The sequence below is a fragment of the Pinus tabuliformis genome, chromosome 5_1 (genome assembly GCF_031772625.1).
Source record: "Pinus tabuliformis cultivar Carrire ecotype Pingquan chromosome 5_1, CPIR1, whole genome shotgun sequence".
Taxonomy (NCBI): domain Eukaryota; kingdom Viridiplantae; phylum Streptophyta; class Pinopsida; order Pinales; family Pinaceae; genus Pinus; species Pinus tabuliformis.
Genome location: NC_142305.1, coordinates 503,342,418 through 503,367,384, shown reverse-complemented (window position 1 = coordinate 503,367,384; position 24,967 = coordinate 503,342,418). Strand labels below are relative to the sequence as shown.

General features: G+C 35.1%; 1 pseudogene; it reads right to left on the bottom strand.

Moving 5' to 3' along the window:
* Nucleotides 1–2,080: 2,080 nt before the first annotated feature.
* LOC149165692 (outer envelope protein 64, chloroplastic pseudogene) lies at nucleotides 2,081–23,430 on the bottom strand (annotated as a pseudogene).
* Between the last annotated feature and the right edge of the window lie 1,537 nt (nucleotides 23,431–24,967).

The following is a 24,967-nucleotide window of genomic DNA, read 5'->3' as shown; positions in this document are numbered from 1 at the left end:
GAGCTACATTGGTGAAACAGGTCGCTCCCTACAAACCAGACTCAAGGAACATGGTGGTGATATTAAGAATGAAATGTCTCGTACTTCGGCCTTGGCAGAGCACTCCTCAAAAACTAAACACCATGTCTGCATGGAAAGTGCCTCAATTATCACTAGGGAAGAACAACATCATAGGCGAAAGGTTTGAGAAGATCTTGAGATTATCAAACACCCGCATAATCTCAATAGAGACAATGGTATGGAGATTAGTGGAAATTTGCTTCCCCTAATCAAAGAAATCAATGTCACTAATACTTCTCAGGGCTAGCATTCTATGGAAATATTAACTCCTGACCTGCCCCTCTTTCTAATCTCAGTAAGTTAGTAACCCCGCTATATTAATCAAAGTATAATAATAATAATAATTAGCTCATAATTAATCATTTACATTAGTAATTATGATAATAGCTATCACTATTATCATCAACTATTATTATAAATCATGATTATTAAAAATTAATTAAAATGTATTAAATAGTTAAACTAATTATAAAATTGAACATTTACTATTTTAATTATTAATATTAATTATGATCAATATTAATATTATTAATACTAATTTTTATTATTAATAATAATATTAACAATTAATATTAATAATTTCTCTTATATTAAATTAAAAAATTAAAATTAATTAATAAAATTAAAAATTAATATTAAAATTAAAAGTAACCAAATATTAAAAATTATAATTAATTAATTAAAAATTAATATTAATTTTAATTATGATAATGATCCTCAAAATAATAATTTATAGCAATCAATTAGCTCATCATTAATTATTCAAAATTATTATTCAAGAAAGAAAGAGCCGACATCTCTCTTCTCTTATTAATCAAAATAACTTTTTATTGAAAAAGAGAGCCGACATTCATCTCAATTTACCATCCTCATTACTATTTAATCTCTCCATTAAGCTCTTCTTCTATCAAGCATTCAAGTTGTCCTGATGATGGATCCCGATTGGGATTTGAAACGTTGGCAAAAAATGCTTCTTACTGTGGATTTTCCGGTAACAAAGTCAAAAGTAATAAACCACAGAGGTCTTAAATCCAGAATCATTTCCCTATATGGATGGGATACCTGGAGTGAAATTATTCTACTCGAAAATACTAGAGTGAAGATAGCAAGAAGAGTTACAGACCTGCAATTCCTTAAGAATTGTCGTGACAATAATCTCATCCCCCCACTTGCACAAATTAATCATAGATTACAAAACATATATAATTGCAAAGCGTTTTTTCAGCTAAGCTTGTCTCTAATAAGGGCGGAAATTAAAAGGGTTAGGGCTGCCTTGGATTATCTTGGACGCTCGGCTCTCTTAGCACACCTAAAGCTAGCTAGCGTCATCAGCAAAAATCTCTGGTCTATTATTGATGCCAGGGCTGCTCCGAAAGCCATTAATGAAGGACTTATTGCTGAAAAATGACAACACAAGAAATTGTCCAATTTATTATACAAATTGCATTATAAAGTTAAAAAACTGAACATTGCCAATGAAAGCTCAATAGACAGAGAAGGATCAAGCACGAATAACATTCTGAGTCATGGTTCGTCAGAAAAAGGCTTGGGCATAAACACCAATCGCATAGAAATCCGAAAAAGTAATGATACAGCAGAAACCAAAAAAACGCATAACCCAGGTGGCAACGATAGTTTAGACAACATTTATCAAACCGATAATCATAACGTTGTGGAAAGCATTAATGCGCAGAACGCAGGTGGCTTTGGCAACATGGTAGAAAGCAATTGCATCAATGTGCTCATGAAGAATCAAGACAGTTATATACAAGATCCAGTGGGCAACATTAAGCAGAACAGAGTTGACATTGGCAATATTTTAAATAATTACATCAACCAACCAGATCAAGACCTAATCAGCGATAATATGCAAGACTCGGTGGGCAGAAATCAAAGTAATACGCAGAATGCTATTGTGGACAGTAATTACATCAATGAGCTTGAGCATAATCAAAACATTAATCAGAGAAATACGTAGAAAGCATTTGGCATTGGCAATATTTTAAATAATTACATCAACTTAACCAGCGGTAATATGCAATACTCGGTGGGTAGCAATCAAGGTAATACGCAGAACCCTCCTATGGACAGGAATTACATCAATCAACTTAAGCAAAATCAAAACATTAATAAAAGAAATACGCAGAAAGGCATTGGCAATCTTTTATACAGTAATTACATCAAGGAACCAATGCAAAATCTGGACCTAATTACCACTAATATACAAGAGTCGATGGGCAGCAATTAAAGAAGTAATAAGGAGAGTGTTGTTGTGGATAGGAATGACATTAATATGAATAATGAAAGGACTTCAGTTAGCACTTCCGAATTAAAAAGGGAAGTGGTTAATCTGTCTTCCCAAGAATTAGATCTTGAAGTTATTAATGTCCTTAGCAGAGGTCTGGGATTTATTGTTGCTTCGAAAAGACTTCCTATTGAGAATATGATATGTAGCATAGAGGAGGGGATTAATAACCTTCCTTTGGAAGATAAGGAAACATTAAGAAAAGAGTTCTCCCTCATTATGAGAAAAGCTAAATATCCCAGAAGTAATTTGAGTAAAGAATATTAAAGGGCCTTCAAATCCTTGCGGAACAATGATAAAATTGTAGTTCTTAAGGCTGATAAGGGAGGAGCAGCAGTGATCTTGGATAAGGAAGACTATGTATGATGAATGAATGAACACCTCAGATGTGGCAGTTATAAGAAGCTAAGCAATATTCCCATCGCCAAGATTATGAAGGAGGTGAAAAAGACAATTTCAGAGTCCAACCTTGAGGAAAAATTAAAGAAGAAATTAATCCCCTCTTGTGAAACTATCCCAAGAATTTATGGGTTGCCCAAGATCCATAAAGAGGGAGTTCCTCTTAGACCAATAGTCAATACCATTGGATCCCCAACCTATGAACTTGCTAAGTATGTTGCAAAAATACTTAAGCCCCTTCTCGGAAATACTGATTCTTTCATCAAAGACTCCCATGACTTTGTGAATCTTATTAAGAATGAGAATATAGAACTTGATGACATCCTTGTTAGCTTTGACGTAGTGTCCTTATTCACAAAGATTCCTCTTGATGAAGCCATTCAGGTTATAAAAGATGTTACTAATCCAGGAACTGCATGACTGGGCGAAATCTGCTTGCGATCAACTATTTTCACCTTCCGAGGAATATATTATGAGCAGCCATCTGGAGTGGCAATGGGATCACCCCTTTCGCCAATCGTGGCCAACTTATACATGAAATACTTTAAAAAGAAGGTGCTAGAATCTTAACCTTTGAAGCCACAATGGTGGAAGCGATTCATCGATGATACCAATATAAAATGGACACATGGTAAAACAGAGCTTGACAAGTTTTTTGTTCACGTAAATTCCATCTCATTACAAATAAAATTCACTATGGAGCTTGAAGAAAGCATGAGCATCCCATTTTTAGACGTTCTCATCATCAGGAAAGAGGATGGCTCCCTAGGGCATAAGGTTCAGGAAGTCAACCCACACAGAAAGCTACCTCCACACTGATTCCCACCATCACCTAGCCCAGAAATTTGGTGTTATAAACACTCTGGCTATCAGGGCCCTTCATATCCTTGACGTTGAGCATCTTAATGAAGAAAAGAAGAATTTGGTCCCAACCTTTAAGAGTATAGGCTACAAAGAAAATGAGATTAAAATAGCCATAAAGAAAGCCGAGAAAAAGATGTTATCTCGTGAACCTAAGGCTCAAGACCAACCTCAATGTGGTAGGGTATTTCTACCTTACATTAATGGAGTTACAGATAAGGTTGCTAAAATCCTGAGAAAGAAAAACATAAACACGCAATTCTCAGTACCTGGAACTGTTAGGCAAGGTATGATATCGGTCAAAGATAGTATTGATAGACATCAACTTAAGGGAGTCTGTTGGTACCATCCCATGACCTCTTTTTCCCCCTAAAACATATAATTTGCCTACTTCTTTCCATCATATATCTCTTAGATCCCTTGAAAGTTGATTAGTTAATAGTCCTATAGTTATTAAAATGCATTGAAATTGATTTAGGAGTTTTATGTTAAAGAATTAGTAATTTTTGGTAAAATGACTACAGGAAGTTCCAACATCCTGTAATTGGTTCATTGTTGGACATGTGGCATGACAGCTAGGCTAGAGCGAAGGGTAGGGATGAAAAGTAGAATGTCCAAGCATGGACGAATACCTATCCTACAGCAGAATCGACCCTCCTACATGCGCGGTCAACGATGGTCAAAGTATAGCATGTTGGCGACAAAGGCAGCAACAACAAAGCATTCTAAATTGATTTAGTTTTGTTCCTTTTTGAAATTAGTTTAGGATAGAAACATTTTTAAAAATCTCAACATGATAAAAGCGGCAATAGCCACATCATGAATGTACATTCATTTTCGAAATGTAAGGGTTGTAAAAACATATGTAAACACAGTTTTGTGTAGTCAATGGTGGGTTATCATTGTATCGTTTGAAAACAGAGTTTGAACTTAATATCAAGAACACAGTTGCAGTCACGATCTTTGTCTTGTTGTGTTGATTTTATAATTGGTTGATCACAGTCCAGTATACCTCTGGAACACGGACGGACCCTGCGTTAAACTGGTATACTATAATTTCCTTTTTATTCTCAACTTAGGGTATTGAATGATCTGCACAGTAATTAGAATTGGTTGTTGATTTCAATAGAATGCGTATGGTTTATGTTTATGATAGTGCTTGAACAGTTCATCACTGAGATCGTGAATCGTATCCTGTAAGGGATTCGATCCTTTGTTGTCTTTTAAAGCAATGTCATGAACTCTGTTATCATTTCAAAGTATGCTTATAGTTTCCGTATGTCTTTATCTTGCATGAATATTAGTGAATGTTGAGTATTTGCTGAACAGGGGTTTCGTGCATGGTGTCTCTGTAACGAGATTGAAATCTTGGTTTGAAGTGATACACAGTGTTTTAATTTGGTAAATGCATTGAGTGACAATGTTGTAATTAAGTAGATTAACTGAGTGACCTATGTGTTTGGGTGATAGGTAACATACCTCAATCTTCCGTAAAGAAGTCCTGTGACCTACCATCATAACCACTTAGCTAATAATCCTTTATGTCTATATACTTTAGACGCATGCCTCTAAGTCTACGCATCCTGGTCGATAATAAATATAGCCTAGTCTAGCACCCTAGATAGGACACTACATTTTGGCGTCGTTGCCGGGGAGGCGTACTTAAAGGATTTAAAAAGAAAAAAAAAATCAATAAACAAAAAAAAAAGAGCAAAAACACAGTTAGAAATCATGTTCATTTATGCCTAGATTTAGAGACAGTCAGGGTAGATTCGTAAAAACCCCCCACCATCTAAAAACTAACCCATCATCATCAGGAGGAGACTCTTTAGGGAATACAACACCATCTGAGGAAGTCATCCAAGCATTAGAAGAAAAACAAAAGTCAGGACAAAGACTTACTCTCATCGAAAGGCAAACTTTATTCACACATAAATCACAGAAGAAGCACTTTCCTAGACCTTCCACACAAGGAGAAAGTAGCACAGTGACCGAACAATCTTTCTTTAATCTCCTCTTTCAAACAAGTGACACTAACACAGAGAGACCTATTAGAATGGCTGAGGAAGGAGCTGGATCAGTACCACATCAAGGACAGAGAGATGAATAGGAGTCAACTTTTAAGTTTCCTATACATGAACCACAAGAAGATGATGAGATCAAAATGAAAAACATACCCCCATCCGTGCTACCAAACTTTTATTGTATGGCTTCAGAAGATCCAGACTCATTCTTGTTCGAGTTTGACATTGTATGTCGAACATATGGCTATACAGATGATGCCCATAGGCTTAGACTCTTCCCAGCGACATTAAAGGCATCAGCCTTAGGATGGTTCATGAGGCTTGGTGAGCATGCTATAGTTGATTGGGATGGCATGAGAAGAATATTTCTAAGGAAATATGAACCTTACTGTAGATCCAAAGATTCTAAAGATGATATCTTTAGAATGAGCCAGCAAGAGGATGAAACCTTAGAGGAATACTTAGAACGGTTTGTCTACAACTTACAAAAATCCAAACACCGAACTATGCCTCTTGATCTGATCCGCACAATATTCTTGAAAGGTATCCGAGAGGAATACATGGATCATCTTAACTTGATGGGAAAAGGTGACATTTCTGCCTTACCCTTTGAAGAAATCGCTGAGTTGTGCGAAAAGTATTCAAGGAGCAAAGCTAAAATGGGAAAAAGAACCCTGTCATCTAAAGTCACAAAATCTGCCTCCGCAAGTGTCACAAGGGCTGAAATAGGGAATCTGTTAGAAGAGTTTAAAACAGATCTGTTAAGCACCCTAGGGAACCAAATTGACACTTTAAAAGCTAAGAAGAAACAAGAAGATGAAGATCAGATAATGGCTATCTTCTGCCCAAAATGCTGGAAGAAACATGCATTAAAAGACTGCCCACTAGAAAACATCCAAGTTTTTGCTTTCTGTACTGAACATCATGATATGTTTAATTGTCCTAAAGTTAAGGTTTTGTAGAACTGTAATATGGCCCAGCTAATGAAGAGATGGAAAACGTGTATTACATGGGCACAAAGAGACCATGGCAGCCAAGGCCAGCACCTCAAGGTATGTTTCGAAATCAAAATTTGCAATTTCCTGTAAATGATCAAATGTATGCACAAAATTCATGGAATGTACCCATGCCATGGCAGCACCAAAACCAACCACAGCAACAATGGAGACCATCTCAACAGTACTCTCAATCCTATCATACATATCCTCAATCATACCCACCATATTCACAACCATATCAACAATACCATCAGTCGTATTCATCACATTCTCAACCATATCAGCAGTATCCTCAGCAAGTTGTTTATCAGCCTCAACCTACTCAACAAGCACTGCCTGCTCCTCCACCAATAAATCCACCACAACTGCAATTTCCAGCTAACTCACAACCTCCCAGACCTACTCAAATTCTTGCACAAACTGTCCCAAATCCAAATAATAGAGCAGAGAGGCCAGCCTACAATGTAGAAGAGGGAACCTCATATCCCACACAACCCTTGCAAAATATCAACTTGAGGTCTGGTAGGGTACTCCACAAAGATTCTCCAATAACAGATAAGCAAGAAGAAAACACAGAAAATGAAAATGAAATGACAAATCAAAGAAAACCAAACGATGATACCAAAGATAAGCAGATGCAACCACTGCATCCACCTTTTCTAGACCGATTGGTCCAAATAAAACCTCCACTGTCTATACCACAGTTTGATGTCTTAGATGAACTCAGGAATGTCTACATAAAAATTCCACTGCTGCAAGCTATAAAAGACATTCCCATATATACTAAAGCCATCAAAGACATATGCCTCAAGAAGCCTGCTAGAAAAAGGATTGATCCTCAAACCATTCATGTTATAGGACATTTAGCAGGCCTTATGACCAATACCATCTCCATGGAAAAGTATGTTGATCCTGGCATTCCCAAAGTGACCACCATCATTAACAACATACAAATTCCAAACACTTTGATAGATCTTGGGGCCGCAATCAATGTCATGACTCTTGAAACCATGAGAACACTCCAGCTCATAAATTTACAACATACAACAATTGTTCTAGAACTAGCTAATAGGTCTAAAGTGATTCCTGAAGGGATTTTGGAGGACATAATTGTCTCACTGGACTCTTGGGAGTATCCAGTGGATTTCTTAGTTCTTCAACCCAAATCCAATTTAGGAGGGCACCCTATCATCCTTGGTAGACCATGGTTAGTGACTGCTGATGCATTCATAGGATGTCGATCGGGCAACATGATCATTTCAAGAGGGACTGAAAGAAAACAACTCACTCTTTATCCATCGGCACAATCACCAGCAGTAACACACAATTTGTGGCTTGATGATAAATTCAATGATAAAGAAGAAGTACAATCTGTTTTTAGCATTGACCAAATCTATGATTTCCAAGAACAAAACAATAATGATTTGGTAGAATTATTCCTTTCTCAACCTGATATTTCCGAAAATTTGAGAAATGACCAATATCATGCTGCAGATGTACTTTTGGCCCAAAATTTTCAGGAAACATGCACCATTCAATCTTTGCAAACCACATTCCACGATATTTTTCCAGTTCAATCCATCACCAACACACAGAGTCAGATCATAGAGATTAGTCCAGGGAAAACTCTGAACATAGGCAATCACCTAGACTCATCTCAGCAAGAGAAATTGATTCGACTATTGAGAAAATACCAGAAAGCCTTTGCTTGGGACTACACCGATATGCATGGGATTCACCCCGACATATGCACTCACCATATTTATACAGATAGTACCATCAAACCAGTGAGGCAACCATAGAGAAGAATGAACCCCATGCTCCAAGATATTGTCAGAGAAGAATTGTAAAAACTGTTGAGAGTTAATTTTATATATCCTATTTCTGACAGTTAGTGGGTATCCCCATTGGTTATAGTGCCCAAGAAAAATGGTAAGTGGCGCATTTGTGTTGATTACAGACAGCTGAACAAAGCAATGCTCAAAGATTATTTCCCACTACCATTTATTGACCAAGTGTTAGACACCCTAGCTGGGAAATCATCATTTTCTTTTCTTGATGGTTTCAGTGGCTACAACCAGATCAGGATAGCCTTAGAAGATCAGGACAAAACCACATTCACCTGTCCTTGGGGCACTTATGCTTACAATGTTTTTCCATTTGGACTTTGCAATGCTCCAGCTACATTTCAGAGAGCTGTGTTAGCTATTTTCGCTGATTTAATTCATGATTGTGTTGAAGTTTACATGGATGATTTTTCAGTGTACGACAATTCATTTGAACATGCATTAGAGAACCTTGAGAGAGTTTTGAAAAGATGTATTGAAGCTAATCTGTCCCTCAGCAATGAAAAGTGCTTTATGATGTTAAACGAAGGGATAGTATTAGGCCACTATATTTCTTTTCAAGGCATCAAAGTTGACCCAGCAAAGATCCAGATCATTGTTGATTGGCCAATTCCACAGAATCAAAGAGAGGTAAGAAGTTTCCTTGGGTATGCAAGCTATTACAGAAGGTTTATTGAAAATTTTAGTAAAATAGCTTTACCTTTGTTTAAACTTCTAACAAAAGATGTACTTTTCAACTGGAATGAGAACTGCCAACAAGCATTCGAACTACTCAAAAAGAAGTTATCAACCGCACCAGTCTTGAGAGGGCCTAATTGGAGCCTACCATTTCATATCTTTACAGATGCATCTGACACTGCAGTGGGTGCCTCATTAGGCCAAAAAGAGGAATCTTTTAATTATGCCATTTATTTCATTAGCAAAAATCTAACACCTGCAGAGTTAAACTACATAGTCACAGAGAAGGAAACACTTGCCATAATATATGCTGTGAATAAATTCCGACATTATATAACTGGTTATGAGGTCTTTGTACATACTGATCATTCTGCCATTAGACATTGAATGAATAAACCAATAACTAGTGGCAGAGTTACCAGATGGTTATTATTGTTATAGGAATTTAACATCACAGTGTTAGATAGACCAGGTAAAGAGAATCAGGTGGTCGATTTTCTTTCTAGACTGCAAAATCCAGGTGAGGTTGTTCCGGTTGAAGATTCTTTTCTAGATGAAAATTTATTTGCAATTTCCATAGTAAATCCTTGGTATGCTGATTTGGCCAATTATTTGTCTACAGGAAGGACACCTCCACACTTTACTGCAAAGGGAAAGAAGAGACTAGTGAAACAAAGTGCTAGATATTCATGGCTTAATGGCAATTTATTTTACACTGGTTATGATATGATCATTAGAAGATGTGTAAGAAATGATGAGATAATTGATATTTTAAATTCTTGCCATGATGAACCGTGTGGTGGGCATTTTGCAGCTAAGCGGACAGCATTCAAAGTTCTTACTCTTGGATACTACTAGCCATCCATTTTTAAGGATGCCAAGAAGTATGTGAAGAGTTGTGACAACTACCAAAGAATGGGCAGGCCAACAGCTACAGACGAGATGCCCCTTCAGCCCCAAGTTCACCTAGAGCCATTTGACAAATGGGCTCTAGACTTTATAGGACCCATTAACCCAACCTCCAATGGTAAGAAGTACATCTTAGTATGTATTGATTACGTCACAAAGTGGGCTGAAGCAAAAGCACTGGTTAGAGCCACCAAACACACAATGGTAAATTTCCTTTTTGAAGAGATTTTTGTAAGGTATGGAGTACCAAGGGAAATAGTGACTGATCAAGGTACTCAATTCACCTCAAAGCTAGTGAAGGACATCACAGACAAATGCCAAATCAAGCATACGAAAAGTACCCCTTACCATCCACAGGCCAATGGGCAGGTGGAATCCACAAACAAAACTTTGGAAGGGATCATTACTAAAACTGTGGCAATGAACAGGAAGAATTGGGAAGAGAAGCTCAAAGATGCACTCTGGGCTTACGGAATTACGTGGAAGGATACTACAGGATTTACACCATATCAGTTGGTGTACGACAAAGAGGTAATGCTTCCTATTGAGTTTCAAATACATACTTTTAAACTGGCTGCAGATTTGCAAATTGACTTGGACCAAGCACAACAAGAAAGAATTCAGCAGTTGAACCAGCTGGATGAAATGAGGCAGCAAGCAGAGGAAACCACAATCCTCATGCAGAAACAAAGGAAGCAGTGGCATGATGCACATATCAAGAAGAAGCAGTTCAAGGAAGGTGACTAGGCTTTACTTTTTGACTCTAAATTCAGAGATCATAAAGCCAAGTTTACCACCCATTGGATGGGCCCATACCAAATTATTCAGGCTTACGACAATGGTTCAGTCAAGCTCAAAACTATTGATGGAGAAGGTCATTCCTTTACTATCAATGTTCATTGCCTGAAACTATACACTAAGCCCATCAGCAAGCAAGATTTTCTCCAAACAGTATCTCAACAAAGAGAGGTTGAGATACTGCAGCCCTCAGCTGCAGTATCCCTGCCTTAGTTCATTTCCTTTCAATTTAGAAATTCAAAAAGAAAATTAAAAAAAAAAAAAATCAAAACAAAACAAAAACTAAAAAATATAAAAATAAAAAATATATATATATAATAACAATGGGTTAGATGTGAAAACCAGCCTCTGGCACACTCTAACCCCGAATTCTTACTTGAAAACCAATTCGTTGGCGGGTAAGAATTCTCTTTCTTTTGTTCACTATTTGATTTATCAACTGAATAATGACTTGAGGACAAGTCAAAACTTTAGTGGGGGAGAGAAGCATCAGCATTTTGTTCTTTTATCTCTCCATTGTAAATTCTTAAAGATTTCTTATCTCATCTCCTCACTGTAAATTTCCAAAGCAGTTTGTTCCAGCATTCCAGATTTCAATAAATAAGTTGTTTTGTCATTGTTTTATCTCAGAGGGACCTGGTTATAAACATTATGCAGGGGGACCTGTTCTGTCCAGAAGACCATGCTACCAACACCAGCAGTAATGGGACCTGTTTAAGACACATAAAAGGGACCTGTTAAGAGACTGTTACTTCAGGGCTACTTCAACAAAGTTTCATCAAGTTTCTACAAGGATTCACAGGTTGCTGGGCACCAAGACTCCATCAAATACCCAAGCTCAAGGAACCTGTATACATATAAGGAGCTGCATGAACATCTTCAAGATTTCAGAGGGACCTGTTGCATTCGAATCTATCTCAGGGGCCCTGTTATGAACAACAAAGAATAGTCAAAAGAGACTAGTCCTACTCAGCATGCCAATGCAACAACAACCAACAAAAGTGTAATATGTTCCTTATTCTTAACATTTAATTTCTTAGATTAATTTTTAATGTTAAATTTAATGACTGTGACTGTTATGATCGATTTCAAGGGCACTACATTTTCCGTCATCCCTTATCTCACTGTTAATTCTTATCATCTTTCATACCCCAACCTATTTCATACTTCTATCATCTTTCATACCCCAACCTATTTCATACTTTTAAATCCATTACCCCTTTTCATATCAACCTTGTTATGCCAATCGCATCCTACAGCCATACCAACATCCTCCATTTGGCCGAGTATCAATAGAAACAGGACATGTGGTGGATTGTGTTTTTTTTTAAAAAAGGGAAAGAAACAAATGTTAAAGCGGGCCTATTCATTGTATTCCACACGGCCGAATTATGATTCCACCACCCGATGTAGCCAAATGATTCAGAGGACTCCCTGAAATCATACCCCAGTATTGCATATATGCTTCCAGCGCTCCTATGATGGCATCTATACAAGCGGTACAGCCATTCCTCTGTTCCAAAATATAAATACGCTATGAAGTAAGTGTAGTGGTTATTTCACCATCATTCTCAGTTATTTTATGCTGGCATTTGACTCCCGTGACTTCCACAGTAAGGATTGAAAGCAGTGAGCGCCACAAGAGGGAAATATAACCATTCGGTTTCGACTCCCACCAAAGTCACAAGACAGTCGACCGAGCATCATACTGGATATTAAGGGAGCGACACCACCAGGTAACAAATTGAAATTTCTTTGTTGAAATTGCTAGAGCACGACCCTCTGCCAAAATGACCAATAGGGTCGAGCCGAGCATGTTTGACAGTTCTCAATATCATGAAGATTGCATTTCAATTCTCAAAGAGATACAGTGGTTGCCCTTTTTAGAGAAATTTCATTGAAGTAATGAAGAGGTTACCAAACAATTCGCCTTCACATTCAATGGAGAGAAAGCCCTGATAGGTAACTTCTCATTCAGGGTTTCGGAGGACACCATAGCCCAGTCAATAGGGATTAGCCCAGAAGGGGAGAAGTACTTTAAGACAAAGAAATTTAAAGAGAATTCGTGGACTCAATTTATGTCTAGATCCAGAGTCTCATCAGTTAACTGGAAGAAAGGTGTTCCAAGGAGTTGGTTGATGCATCCCTGGGACGAGATGGACTATATTCTCCAAAAATTCGTAACCTGTGAAGGCCGTTACAGTATTGTCTATCTATACCATATTAAATTACTGCTACACTTGAAAAGGCAGTGTGTTATCAGTCTACCATATTTTCTATTACAAAGCCTAACCAAGATGTCGAAGACCATCCAAAAGCAGAAGGGAAATGAAGAAAAGAGCCTATATCACTTTGGTTTAATTAAAATTCTTATTGAGCATGAATTGCAGAGAAGAGGGAAAATGTGGAAGGAGTTCTTAGCTGCTAATCAAATTAAAGATGAGGAAGACAAAGAAGAACTGCAGGAGAACTCAGGTTTCATGAAGGATATCGATGAAGAGATCCCAGTATCCAAAGCAAGCAAGGTACCTCCACCTGTGAGCAGCATAAGGACTAGGAAAATGAGAAAAGAAGATGCTCAGAAGGTAGAGCAAGATAAAATTTTCACCACTTATTCAAGAAGAACAAGGAGAGCACCAAAAGCCCAGTTACAAGAAGACCAGCTTGAATCCAATGCACCCATACCGATGGATATTGAGAGTAGTGACCACTCACCACCAGGACCAGGAGCTGATATAGAGGTTGAAAGCCATAACAGGCAAGAAAAAGGTTCACCACCTCCCATTAAGAAGCAAAAGAAACTGGAGAAACAAATTGAGAAATTAAAGGAAGAACTCATGGAGGCTAATATGCTAGAAAAAGTTATCAAGAAAGAAAATGAGATGCTCTGAGCGCATAGTAAAGAGACTCAATAGAGGAATGAAAAGTTAAGGGAGCGAATCAGTGAACTTGAAGCTGAGCAAATGGATATTTGTAAATGGGCCACTAAGTGGTACAACCAGAAGAAGACCCTCAAAGACAAATACAAAAGATTAAAGCAGGAGCTCCATGGTCAGAAAGATGCCCAGGTGAAAAAGAATGTGGATACATTGCTAAAGGCAGCAGAGATACAGGCAGGGACAGAGTTCAAGGGAAGCACTTCGGGGTTAGCATGAGGACATGCTAATTCATTAAGTCGGGGAGAGATGTTGGTACCATCCCATGACCTCCTTTTTCCTCCTAAAACATATCATTTGCCTACTTCTTTCCATCATATATCTCTTAGATCCCTTGAAAATTGATTAGTTAATAGTCCTATAGTTATTAAAATGCATTGAAATTGATTTAGGAGTTTTATGTTAAAGAATTAGGAATTTTTGGTAAAATGACTACAGGAAGTTCCAACATCCTGTAATTGGTTCATTGTTGGACATGTGGCATGACAGCTAGGCTAGAGCAAAGGGTAGGGATGAAAAGTAGAATGTCCAAGCATGGATGAATACCTATCCTACAGCAGAATCGACCCTCCTACATGCGCGGTCAACGATGGTCAAAGTATAGCATGTTGGCGACAAAGGCAGCAACAACAAAGCATTCTAAATTGATTTAGTTTTGTTCCTTTTTGAAATCAGTTTAGGATAGAAACATTTTAAAAAATCTCGACATGATGAAAGCGGCAACAGCCACATCATGAATGTACATTCGTTTTCGAAATGTAAGGGTTGTAAAAACATATGTAAACACAGTTCTGTGTAGTCAATGGTGGGTTATCATTGTATCGTTTGAAAACAGAGTTTGAACTTAATATCAAGAACACAGTTGCAGTCACGATCTTTGTCTTGTTGCGTTGATTTTATAATCGGTTGATCACAGTCCAGTATACCTCTGGAACGCGGACGGGCCCTGCGTTAAACTGGTATACTGTAATTTCCTTTTTATTCGCAACTTAGGGTATTGAATGATCTGCACAGTAATTAGAATTGGTTGTTGATTTCAATAGAATGCGTATGGTTTATGTTTATGATAGTGCTTGAACAGTTCATCACTGAGATCGTGAATCGTATCCTCTAAGGGATTCGATCCTTTGTTGTCTTTTAAAGCAATGTCATGAACTCTGTTATCATTTCAAAGTATGCTTATAATTTCCGTATGTCTTTATCTTGCATGAATATTAGTGAATGCTGAGTATTTGCTGAACAGGGGTTTCGTGCATGGTGTCTCTGTAAGGAGATTGAAATCTTGGTTTGAAGTGATACACAGTGTTTTAATTTGGTAAATGCATTGAGTGACAGTGTTGTAATTAAGTAGATTAACTGAGTGACCTAAGTGCTTGGGTGATAGGTAACATACCTCAATCTTCCGTAAAGAAGTCCTGTGACCTACCATCATAACCACTTAGCTAATAATCCTTTATGTCTATATACTTTAGACGCATGCCTCTAAGTCTACGCATCCTGGTCGATAATAAATATAGCCTAGTCTAGCACCCTAGATAGGACACTACAGAGTCTATAAAGTGGATTGTTGTGGTAAGAGATACATTGGTGAAACAGGTTGCTCCCTGCACACTAGACTCAAGGAACATGGTGCTGATATTAAGAATGAAAGGTCTCGTACTTCGGCCTTGGCAGAGCACTCCTCAAAAACTAAACACCATGTCTGCCTGGAAAGCACCTCAATTATCGCTAGGGAAGAACAACATCATAGGCGGAAGATTAGAGAAGCTCTTGAGATTATCAAACACCCGCATAATCTCAATAGAGACAATGGTATGGAGATTAGTGGAAATTGGCTTCTCCTAATCAGAGAAATTAAGGTCACTAATACCTCTCAGGGCTACCATTCTGTGGAAATATTAACTCCTCACCCGCTCCTCTTTCTAATCTTAGTAAGTTAGTAACCCCACTATATTAATCTAAGTATAATAATAATAATAACTAGCTCATAATTAATCATTTACATTAGTAATTATGATAATAGCTATCACTATTATCATCAGCCATTATTATAAATCATGATTATTAAAAATTAATTAAAATGTATTAAATAGTTAAACTAATTATAAAATTGAACATTTACTATTTTAATTATTAATATTAATTATTAGATCTTGATATTAATTATGAATTATTATTACTAATAATTATTATTTATTAACTATTTATATTGATTCTTAATATTATAATGTCAATTTTAATATAATAATTATTATTATCAATACCAATTCATTTTAAACAAATTTGAATAATTTTAATATTAATACATTACACTAATATTATTAATATTAATTATGATCAATATTAATATTATTAATACTAATTATTATTATTAGTTATTATATTAGTAATAATAATTATTATTAATAATAATATTAACAATTAATATTAATAATTTTTCTTATATTAAATTGAAAAATAAAAATTAATTAATAAAAATTAAAAATTAATATTAAAATTAAAAGTAACCAAATATTAAAAATTATAATTAATTAATTAAAAATTAATATTAATTTTAATTATGATAATGACCATCAAAAGAATAATTTATAGCAATCAATTAGCTCATCATTAATTAATCAAAATTATTATTCAAAAAAGAAAGAGCCGACATCTCTCTTATATTATTAATGAAAATAATTTTTTATTCAAAAAGAGAGCCGACATTCATCTCAATTTACCCTCCTCATTACTATTTAATCTCTCCATTAAGCTCTTCTTCTATCAAGCATTGAAGCTGTCCTGATGATGGATTGCGATTGGGATTTGAAACGTTGGCAGAAAATGGTTCTTAATGTGGATTCTGTGGTAACAAAGTCAAAAGTATGTTTGGTATTTTTCTATGGTTTTTTTAATAGGTGATCTTATGGCGTTAGCATACATTTTAGTATTATTATCAAGCCCAAGTTGGGGTTTAACCTTGAAATCCTGTTTTTGGGTTCTTCATTTTTTCCCTTTATTTGATATATTCAGCTCGGTGAAATTTTTTTCTTTCTATTTTATTAATCACTATTTTATAGCATAATTTTTTTTGTATATATATATATATATATAAGCAGGTTGTTGTGGGGCCAAGGTCACAATGTCAACAATGATAGGTGACTACAGACCTTCTTCTCAATTATGAAATTTGTTATTATATAGTGGTTTTGTTTCAATTGACAAAATAGATTGACAATCATTCTTTTTCTAATTTTATTTGACAAGAAAAGCCATGGAGATGGGACCACCGTGCAAACTTACCATAGGTAGAGTAGTTTTTCCCATTTTTAACTTCAATTTTCACTTTACTTATTATACTCATTCTTTATTGAATACCATATTAATATATGAGGGTTCCCTTTTAGGTACCCTAACAATTCTAGGTGAAACATCTATCGAATTTCATTCACTTCTACTTTTGGTTTCAACACTTTAACCCCAGGGTTCGACTACATGTTAGCCTCTTAATTTATTTACCCATCCTTGATGTCTATGTTGTACACATGGTTTTTGCGCATTGGCATAGGGTTATTTAAACCCTCCTTATGGATTGCCACTAATTTTTTTATGTATTTCTACCTTAACGTATTAGCCTTCATGGTGTATGTTGCTTCAAAACAATGTATTCAATCATCTAATCTTGGGACTACTTATACAACTTCAGCTTTAAATATTTAGTCTTGTTTTAATAGATAGGATATTGGTTCAATATATTTTATGTTTATTAGTTCACTATTCGACTTCATGATTATTATTCTCTATACCCTTGCGTCTCAACCGAGTCTCATATTCTATATGGTTAAATTTAAATATATAATTTCTATGTAGATTACTTCTGAATACATTTGTTTTTAACAAAAAATGATAAATTGTATTACTAGTTTGTTCGATTTTTTAAATATAGAATGGTATATATGTACCTATATCAATTCGATTGTACTATCATTTTGATAAATGTTTTCTTTGAGATGATGTACATATAATTGACCACACCATCAATGGAGTTCAATGTATAGTTTCAATACAAGACTCATATTTTTGTTATAGTTCTAGCCATGCGCTCTATTATAGTTGAATTTGACTTGCACCTATATGATCATCAAACCTAAGGAACTACTATAAAAAAAATTTACCCTTCTATCCTGAGTAAATGTTTAAGATTGTTAAAATTATATGATTCCTATAGTATATATATCTTCCATTTATGTTGAGAACTGTAAGCTTCTTGATCATAATTTTAAGTTATCTCTCTTCAATAAATCTAGGAGTAACCAATGTATCTTTAAGGAACTTGTTTCCAATTTAATAAGCATATCTTGAATATTAAGAGAGTTAGTGTTACTCGGTCATACCAATTGACCAACTAGAAAATAGTAATTATGTTAAATAGATTTAGACATAGTTATGTTTTCTATTATTGCACATAATACCTAGACATAGAAATAGAAGTTATGCTTCATACATAACTTCTTATGACTTCTTAAAAATACATATACCCTCGTAGCTATACTAAAATTTTGCATAACATGGTATGAAATCACGATTGGAACCTTATTAAATAGCCATATCACACTTCTTCGTAGATTAATCATCCTTAGTTTTTACACACATACAATATTTTCTCTCTAGAAATAAAAGCCATCAGATCATAATATATTTTACAATGATAACTTCATCTAACTTGAGAATATATCCTGCATACATCCATCTCTTTTATTCTTAAAATTTTTATTTCATAAATATATTTATCTCTAGAATTTCTATTCAATCTCTTTATTTAACTCATAACTAAGAATAATAGCATAATTAAATGATGAACTTATGTATGCAGACTCTTTACTCTATTAACCCTATCATATCTTCAGGCATGTGATCCATTCTTATTTATCATAATACATTAGCATAGATATGCACCATACTACTTGCATGCAACTTCAACCATAGTATTCTACCATGTTTGTATCATACCTCTTTCGACACCATATTAGAAACCACATACTATTGGCAAATACCTCCTATAAAAGTATTAAAATCCACCTATGGTGTTTCTTCACTAAATTTAACTTGAAATATGCTTATGCATAAATCACATCATAGAGGAAGAGTCAATGATGATCATTTAAGATCCTGCATTCAAGTTTCCATCCTTTGAGAATTTAGCACCAACATTAAGGGAGATAATGTCATCAATACAATGTAGCTAGCTTTGCCAGATAACATGTTCATAGCCCTATTTTCACAGTCGAAAGTACTACTCACATATATCTTATGCAATATGAACAAATAACTATAACACGCCTCAATGGAACAAATTCATCTGATGGTGCATAATGCATATAGTATATAACTAGAACCACAGGCTCTACAGTTTCAAACCTTAAGACCAAAATCATTCATCATACATATTTTTATCAAGCATACTTATTCAAACATCTCATCAGAAAATTTATAACACATGCAACTCCATCATCTCATAAGCTTAATAATTTTCAACAAGAAGTGTAAGGAGTCAATATACAGAGCATCCCATGCCATTGAATCAAGCTAGAGTAGAAAGGAGAACATCACTTGGAAAATGGAGCACCACTACCCAATCTAGAACTGAATCTTCTAGTTCAGCCCCAAGCCGAGGTTGTTTCCATGGATCAACTACCCCTCTCGATCTTTGTAATGGGTATTTAATACCCTCTTTCATGATATAGTTTCCCTTAGCGATGTCCCACTTTTAGGTAGATGTTTTATCTAATTCCCTAGGCTTTTCGTAGAAAATCTTGCCTTTCTCTCCCATGAGGCTTTTCCTTATAAAAGCTTTCCTTTCTCTACTACAAAGCTTTTATGTTTTTTTCAATGGATATTTATCTCCAATCCATCCATCTTATCTAGAATTGAATCTAGAATATTTATAATGAATAATAATCCCTTCCCATTCACCAGTGGAATTTGGCAAGAATCTCATCTCTTAGTGTTTCGCTTTTCCAAGCGATTAATTAAATTATTTATTTCATAAAGTATTTACTTTACTTAGACAGATCATACCTAGATTTTCTTTGCTTAGGGGAACAAAGGTTTACACAAGAGGTAGGGGTGTTACATACTCCCACCCTTAACTTTACATCATCCTTGATATATTACTGCATATTATATTGTTCTTTTGCTTGTTCACATGTAGTTTTTTATGAATTTAGATGATTCCATCACCTTGGAATCTAATGAAAATATTCCAATATATATCGATTAGAAGGATCACATCTCCTTCCATTGCTACCTGTAACATTTGTTGCAATCAATTGTGTGAGAGATTTGAAATGAAAAAAAGTTAATTATGTTTACAGTAGTTAATGTTATAATTTGATATACAGTACTACTAATTGAATGATTGTGGCTTATATTTCCTGCATTTACCATGGTTGAATAAATGCATGTTCTTACCTTGCATTCTTCTAAGCCTATGTGTTCTTGTTGAACACTTGCTCCCAGTAGCTTCTCTGGATACACAAGTCAACTAACACATAATATGTACAAAATATCATATTATGATAGCTCATACATAACGATCAAAATAATTTATGCCCATAAATTATATATAACCTGTATTCCTCATAGGCGAGACTCATACTCACATGTATACAAAACTGAAATTAAACACTAATACTTATCCTTGAATCACTTCATATCTTCCTTCTTCTGTACGCACTCCAGGTTGGTTTCCATACCAAAAAATCATCCAGTGTCTTCATGCATACCTTCACATAGTGTTTATTATACACTCGTAGCTAAACATGTCATATATTATTATGCAATATATGTATTCATACTTGTACGATATGTACCTCTTGTTCATAGTACCATCTGTACCACTGGTACACCATTTTAATGTCCATAGCATCACCCGCATGACATATACTTCATCTGCATGTTTCTAACCATGTTAGTATTATGCGAAAAATTCCTTCATTTATGTATATTACCTTTAGGTAAGTGTACCAAACTATGCTCAGTTTATCGATAAGAGAATAAGGAAGTTCCTAGACCTGTTCACCTTCTACAACTAGTGAAAATATTTGTGTTAAAGTATTTAAGTTCCTTTTTTTAGAAATTCACTTTTCTTGTGCCATGTGGTTGTAGTTCAATTTCATAGAAGAAATCATTCATAGTACAACTTTATCATACCCATAACTTTGAGTTTTGGGATTAAATCTCTCATCTGGACAAGGTTTTAAGAGTAATAGAATGTGGGTTCTGCTTAACTATACTATGATTTTCTTAAATAATCATGTCATATTATATTTTTACACGTCAACCTCTTATTGGCCACAAATAATTTAGTGTAGGTATAACCTCATTTAAATAACAATATGCACATGCATACATCTCCCATATATGAGTTATAAATGAAAGTTACAATATTCACAACTTCACACCCTTTAAATTTTTAAGCACCGTGTCCACCCTTTTGTTATTCATTTGGTTTTGATGTCTTGTTCTCTTTCTACTTCTTGTTATGTACTTACACTAGAGTTAATTTCTTAGTTTAACCATGTACTTGCATGCATTAGGTCACCGTCATTTTGGTGTTTTCTTGTACCGTTCTTTTTCTACTTTCATGAGCACTCCATGCAAGCACTGTTTTCTTTTCTTTTTAGCTATAAATGTTGTGAATATTTGTTGTACTCTCTAGTTCCTTTGACATATTATGGTCTTTCAGGTATGCAAAAAAAATCAGTTCAGTTCAGTTCTATGTAGCATCCTAGTTACCCAATTCAAATTGTACTCTACTCTCTGTGACGACAGAAAATAAGATCATTATAATCATCCAAAATAATATAGATAATATGTTAAATTACTAATATCCACTCAACTATTACTGTCAATATTTTAACATGATAGGACCATGCACCAAAAGAGTGAATGGAATTCCTTTGACAACTAAATTAAATAATCATTGTTCTACAGATTATACAATAAAAATATCAACATTTCAACTCAATAAACTTTCAACTTAATTTATGCAAACGAGGGCATGGATCTAGTATTGAAAGAGTCAAGATGGTAAAATTTATACAAATTTTTTTATTATACCTTAGTGATAAACTTTCCAAATGACATATAGTCTCTCACTAGCTCGAAGCCAAAATCTAAGAGATGTCAATTTGATCCATATTAAAGATAGACAACATAAAATCTAGATAATGTCCCAACTGTATGCTGAAATGAAGACATCTGTCTGGGACAAATGCATTTTTATAGGGTATACCTTTGGTGTATCTTCATCGAAATCACATAATCAACTTGCATATATTATCCAAATAGTTAATGTGGTTTTCATATTAGGCTATACATTTATTGATAGAAAGTATCTTGATTCTAGCTGTGCATATCTATTTCTTCAATCCCTAAGCTATAATTATTTCCATCCATTCTAAAAAGGACTTAACATGTTCCCAACAAGCCAAATTGATTAAGCAATCATTAATAAGATATTTGATACTTTTGATACATTATAACTCTAATCATAAAATTTCAAAAAGAGATTTCCATCTACTCTGCTATATAGGATTCAAGAAATTACAATACATATTTTGAGGACAAAGATCGATTAGTATTCAGAATATGAAATATGCATGTTATGAAATAAAGCTTTGAAGGACAATCATTATACCTATGAAGAAGGTGTAATGCACTGCAAAGAGACTTCAAAGCAGAAACCCCACCTTGACCATTTTTTCTCTCTTTTTCATTTTAAAAATACTTTAAGCTTGGAACTTTGGTAGCAAGATACTTGTCAAGGTTTATGTGATTTAAAAGTTGTTGTCCAAATAATGTTTCAGTGGACCTAGTGACTAAATTCAATATTTGATCATTAGGAATATCTCTAGCCTGAAAACAATCATCTACAACTATAATACGCCTAGGTTTCCTATACTCCATGAATGGAAACTATAGTAGTATATGACCAAAATAACGCAAAATATTTGGATCCATTGTAAGGAAACCAACAATATCAAAACTATGAGCCATTGGCACAAAATCAATGGTGGAAACGACCCCTTGGGAAGGATGGAACCCTAGATTACCACAGAATTCTGTAGGCACTCTAACACTTCCTCTTATATCTGTACCAAGAGCAAAGTCAACAAGCTCAGCTACAATCGCCACAGAAGATAGACTAGAATACCCTCTAAGTATTCGTGAAGGTGCAGCTAGATTAATTGGTGTTCAATAATGCTTGTTTTCTCCACTAATGTTGTATGCCATCTCATCCATGATAGTTCTCCCAACACATGTTTCTCCCACTTGTACAACAAATGTAACCATAAGTGTCATTCAAACTACAGGTTTATGGGTCCTTCGCCAGTTTGGATTTCCAAAGCGAGTTAGGTATCCTTCTATATCAAATAGTTATTTAATTGCGAATGTAAGGCCCGTAAGAGGGTGTAGTTCTTTGGGAGGTGAGGGATAAGGAGGCGAAAGTGGCTTAATCCACTCAATAAATGTGCTAAAATATCACTTAATTGCCTTCTTCCATCTCCTGCTAGGTAAAAATATTCTCGCTAACCCCAATCCTAGTAGCACCCAGAGTTTTGTAGCAGACATTGTTACCAATAAATCATTGACTTGGTTGAGATTTCCATTAAATTGAGGAAAAACACTACCACTTGCATCTCTTGTTGGTGCAATAGAGAAAACGATAGTGCCATGTTTATAGCCCACAACATCAAACCCTTCGAGAAATGCATTTCACAACTATCCATTTTCGACCATTTCTTGTTGTTGCATATTCAGTAGGGCTTCCTCTGTATTCATTTCTTTCTTGTGCATTCAACGAAACCATTGTGCATGTGAGCCAAGGAATTTTTCCAAATCATAATGTTCTTAAATCTCTAGCAATGAAATAATGGAAATTTGTTCCCCGAAGACAGTAAAACAATAAGGGTTTTTCTTCATAAGGGGGCTTTTCCTTCGATAGGTTTTGAGTTGTAAATTTATATAGAAACCCTCTTAATCCAAATTCCTTAAACTTTGACACAAATGCAACATGCGCTAACTTAGCACCTCAGCAATAAAATTAACAGATGATAACCATTCCAACAGTCCTCAACTCAGATCAATTTGAAATTGAATATTTATGATTAGGTCCCCAATTAATAATAGATTCCAGTGTTGGATAAGGGTACGTCCAATAATTCCTCGGATGGAAGTGATGGATTAGAGCTAGAAGAGAAAACACAAGACTTTGGTTAAACCATTCTTCCGATGCGAATGATGGTAAACTGAAGTCCCTGATGCTACTTAGAAATCACTAATTTCATAACTATATAATGAGACATTAAATTAAACATGAGATTAACTAAAACCGACCAAAACCTTATATTCCCTGTAAAATAACTTATTTGAAATATTATAAAGCAATTACTTACTATAATAGTGCCACTACCTCGAATGCGAGATTCAAGAAAGTGTGGTTCTCTCCCCTTGTTTGGAACTAAAATCATCTCCTCCCTTCCTGCCATGCTTTGCTAGAGTGGTGACACAATATATTCCTCCTATAATTCTCTGCCTTATCTTATTACTTATCAATATGGAATTGAAGTGAAACCCACCCGCATGACAATGAAGAGTAGTATTTTGGGAAGTGGAACATGGAGCAATAGAAGGTAAGGAGAAATGCCCATATGGTATTAGTAATTCCAGGAATCTTTTGATTGAAGGAAGTCTGGACATATTATATATTGGATTTGGTATTGATTTTATACAAATGATTGTGGAAGGGGTGCGTATTGCATTCAGATTAAAGAGGTCATGAGAAAATAGAAATGACACAAATGGAAATAGTTCCCAATCCCCAGCAGTCGTGCTTCATGTTTTTGACAACTTACTACCATCCTCTGGTGCAACCCCATATAAATATTGGTCCAATATGCATCTCTAGATTCACTCTCTATACATAAGCACACACTCAAAGATGTTAATTGTTGATGTATCAACACCATCCAATCTATGACCATGGCTTTAAATACACAATTCCATGCATATGATAAGACAAGGAATGATGTGAGGGTGAAAGCCGATGTTGATACTTAGGGATATAGGAGGTTTTTTTTTCATTTTAGCAATCTTATCAATCCAATCT